Source organism: Alligator sinensis, unplaced genomic scaffold, assembly GCF_000455745.1.
Source record: "Alligator sinensis unplaced genomic scaffold, ASM45574v1 scaffold2050_1, whole genome shotgun sequence".
Taxonomy (NCBI): domain Eukaryota; kingdom Metazoa; phylum Chordata; order Crocodylia; family Alligatoridae; genus Alligator; species Alligator sinensis.
The window spans coordinates 81,311-86,023 of NW_005843574.1; positions in this window are offsets into that span (position 1 = coordinate 81,311).

Genomic DNA, 4,713 nt, shown 5'->3' on the forward strand with positions numbered 1-4,713 from the left:
CTGCTGAATCCATGCTGACTGTTCCTAATCTCCCTTTTCTCCTCCAAGTGCTTACAAATGGATTCCTTGAGGATCTGCTCCATGATTTTTCCAAGTACTGAGGTGAGACTGACTCATCTGTAGTACCCCGGATCCTCTTTCTTCCCTTTCTTAAATATGGGCACTATGTTTGCCCTTTTCCAATCATGTTGGACCTCTCCTGATTGCATGAGTTTTCAAAGATGATGGCCAATGGCTCTGCAATCACACTAGCTAATGCCCTCAGCACCCTCAGGTGCATGCCATCCATCCCATGTACTTGTACACATCCAGATTTTCTAAGTAGTTGCTAACCTGTTCTTTCACCACTGAGGGCTGCTCTAGTCTGCAGTCCTGGTTTTTAAACAAGTCTTTATGACAAAGGAGGAGCCTGGGACCTGTGTGCAACCCTGTGTCTGCATGTAATTGGAGGCAGCGCCCTATTCCATTTCCCAAGAACTCATATCCGGTAGGTTTACTCCTGCAGGATTACAGGGGAGAATACAGACTGCTGTATGATTGTTTCCCCAGCTGCTTTTTTTTTTCTCTGTCTGCCTGCACTGTGATTAACGTTGAAGGCCTGTTTCCCAGTTACCATGACGCCCTTTTTTCTACTTTAATGCATCCCAGGAAAAGCTATGCTAATGAGGTGATGCTCAGTAGAATTAGTCTACGGCGCATTAGTGTCACATAAAAGTTGGACAAGGTTCCTTGGGTGAATTTGATATCTTTTATTAGACCAAACCAAATAGTTGGAGAATAGTTATTAAGCAAGCTTTCAGGTTCAAAAATCCTTCGTCAGGCTAAGGAAGTTTCAGCAGTTGGTGTGTGCTCTTCCTGGATGGAATGAAAAGTAAAGCAGCCAGAGGCTGGGCTGGGGAGTCGGTTGCCAGGCAGATTATAATGTGTCAAAAATCCAATGTCTATATTTAGTCCATGATCTCTCATATCCAGGAGGTTGATGAAATGGAGTTCATAGGCTCATCTCTGGGAAGTGTTGTGTTAGTTTCCCTTGAGGATCAGGACTGAGAGATTGGAGATAAAATATACACATAAAAGGTGTGCACTGGTGATAATGTGCAGTTGCTAAACTTAGTACAGGTACTAAACTTAATGTTCCATAAATATGGTGAATTAACGCACATATAGAGGAACCAAGTTTGTCTTTAATGTGGCTACTTTAAACATATGGTTGACCCCACTATCCTAAATCTCTAGGGAGAGTGATCTGTAGAAGAAGAAGAATGGCCTAACCATTGTAATCCTCCTACTTCAGGGCCTCACCCAATAAGAAGGCTAAGCCTAGCTTTGTGGCAGAGGGGTGAAATTTCTTTTAGACTCAGATTATCCCATAATTACAATCTGAAGGGCATTTTACACCATTGTCTCAAGCACAAGGCATAAGCACTTTTAGGATTACAGACCATGTATCTTACAAGACGTTACAACACCTTGACTCCCATTAACATGTGACTGGAGTTAATGACTACTGTGTCTCATTTACAAAATCTGTCTGGTACCAGTAAACCCGCAATAGAAAACTGGAAGAGAATGTGACAGATATTGTAGGCATGGGCTAGCTACTAGTGACTTTATAGTGAAGATGCAACAGGATTTCTGTTTGGGATCCACTTATTCCAAAGGCCTGAGAACATGTGCAGCAAGATTGGTTTGCAGATTCATATTTGACACAAGCTAGCAATGCAAAGGTTATGCAAGAGATAAAGTGTAAGTTCACATATATGGTATAGATGGGGGTAATAAGGCATTCGACAATTCCTTGGGCCAGCCCTGTAGTACTTGACCAGAAGCAGGATGAGGCCATTAGATTCTGTGTGGACTAAATGCTATTACCACTCCCAACGCTTACCCAGCAATACTCCTTACCAAAGCAAAACTCGTGACATGGGTGACACTGTGTGTGTTAAGGCACAGCAGGGTGAAAGCTGCACAGATGGTGGCCCCTGCTGAGTTCACGAAGCCTGCCAGCTGTCAAGGAAATAGGTGCAGGGACTTCTGGGTTCTGGGGTCCTGCACCTCTAGCTGCTGACAAGCAAAACTTGTGTCATGGGTGCTTATGCAACTGTGTGTGTCTTGGGGCACAGGGTGAGGGTGGGGAGGGAACTACTGTAGACCTGGCTGCTAGGCCCTGCTGCAGCCACAAAGTCTGCCAGCTGTTAAGGAGGTCAGTGCAGGGTGGTTCTGGGGCCCTGCACCTCTTGCTGCTGACAGGCAAAACTCGTTGACATGGATGCTTATGCAACAGCCTGTCTCTGTCTATGAGCAGAATCCAATCCTGGCTCTGTATTGATTCTTTCATCTGCTTAGTCTGAGGTTTTGTAGGTGTTAATCCTTGCTCATTAACTTGTTATCCTTGCTAGCTACTGTGTTACCAATCAATCATGATTCACTCAGGGACCAGCTAAGTACACAGTAGCTAGCTACTAGATAATGAGTTAATGAGCAAGAATTAACACCTACAAAACCACAGACTAAAGAGAGGAAAGAATCAATACACAGCTGGAAACTGCTTCTGCCCTAAGACAGAGACAGTCAGTTGTACAAGCACCCATGTCACACATTTTGCCTGTCAGCAGCTAGAGGTGCAGGGCCCCAGAACCAAGAAGCCCCTCCACCTATCTCCTTGACAGCTGGCAGGCTTTGTGGTTTTCAGGAACCAACTGTGTCATTAGTCTGAGGACTGCCTGTAATGTTCATGTAGGAGTTCCCCTTTCCTGTTGCATAGCGATGCATTCACCAAAAACTTAGGCTCCTTTTCCTAGGAGTGTGGTTCTGTGTTACTGTCTTTAGGATCTTTATGTAGATAATGAGGAGACACAGGTGCCAGCGAAGATGTGTTCAGAGAATGGGGAGATGGTAGGCACCCTGCTGGGGAACATTTAGCGAGCCCATGAGCAGCCCACCAATAGAAATGCTAAAGCACAGGGTGTTTCTGCACTGGCACTCATTTCAAGGACTTGCTCACTTGACATTTCAAGGACTTGCTCACCGCGAGCTTCAGCCAAACTAGGAGCTGGTAAGTAGGGTCCGGAGGAGTGGGAAGGCTGGAAGAAGGGGGAGGGGACCATGGGGGGACCCCTGTCAGTCCCCATCTCCTGCCTGTACCTCCAGAGTGCTGGGAGCTGGGGTGAGCGGGGCAGCCATTGCCAGGCTGGGAGAGCAGAAGGGGGATGGGCCTAGCCTGGGTGATTTGGAGATTCAGACATTCGGCAGCATCCAAATATCTCAATTGATTTGGGGCAGTGATTCAAGTCACCAAATCAAATCACTGTCCCCCAAATCAGCCGGATCTGAATCCGAAGCGAATACTAGCCACTTTGTACAGGCCTACTATTTAATTACACACTAGTTTCTGAGGTCCCTTCCAACCACCCTTGTCTATGATTCCTTGATTCTATGAGTTCTGTTTAAGATGGATTTGCCATAAATTGGATATGTTCTGAGCAAACCAGGTTGGAGTTTGAAATAACTGGGAGGGAGACATGAGACTAAATCTGTTTTTAAGGGTAGAGGAGAAAAGGGCTGGAGAGATTTGAGGACTGGCATTCTGTTTCTGCCATGTGGAAGCACAGTATTGTCAGTCATGGAGCCATGGCACAAAAAGGACCAGGTGCTCAATATGAGAGAGAATAATAAACACCACAATTGGAGTAGGAGGAAAGAACAGGGCACACAGCATAGGTGACACAGTCCTCCCGAGTAAGGGGGTCACAGCAACCACCCACAGGCAGTGGTGGCGATGTTGGCAGCAGCAGTGGGAGCACTGCAGTGGCGAGCAGGGAATGCCCACAGGCGGCTGTGGTGACATTGGTAGAGAGGGCACGCCAAGCAGGGACTGCCCACAGGTGTCCACAGTAGTGTCGCTGTTGCGGGGAGGCACTTCTCAGGTGGAGCAGGCACCAGCGCTCCACATGCCCACCCTGCCCATAGCCTAAGCCGAGAGCATGCGCTCTCAGGGGGGGGCACCAGCGCTTTCAGGGGGTGCACATGCACCCCTGTGTAACCTTTACACATCACCTATGGCACACAGACATGTTCCAGGCCTGATTTTCTTCTCTGTGTAGACCTTCAGTGGGAATTGAGTCATGCTGGGTGCTGGGCTGTGCAAAGATGGGAATTTCACCAGCAGGTTTCCAAATAAGGAATGGAGTGTAAAAAAAAAAAACCCAGGAGGCTAATATTATACTGCGGAGAATTGTAATGCACAGAAAATCTTGAGTGCACAGACATAGACAGGATACACAGGAGAGAGCAAATGTTCCCAAGGTTTTCCAAAGGGCAATCCAACCAGGATTCTTCACCTGGCCCATTTTGTACAGGGTGAAGGATACACAGGAGAGAGCAAATTTTTCCAAGGTTTTCCAAAGGGCAATCCAACCAGGATTCTTCACCTGGCCCATTTTGTACAGGGTGTGCTTCTTTCTTTGCAGGTGCTGACTTTTTACTACCAAGCTCTTTTCACCTATTTATTGACTCCTTTTCTCCCTGAATAATTCACATGAGGCAAAGCACCAGTTAAAGAGGGGTATCAGCAGCTTCTCCATGATCTAGTTTGTGTAGCCAAGTTAAGATAAAAGCAAAGGATAAATGAGCATGTCTTTCCTGTTTAAACCAGCACCCATTCACACCACCATGGCTATGTCAAATGGTCTGCAATGCATTACATGTGGAGTC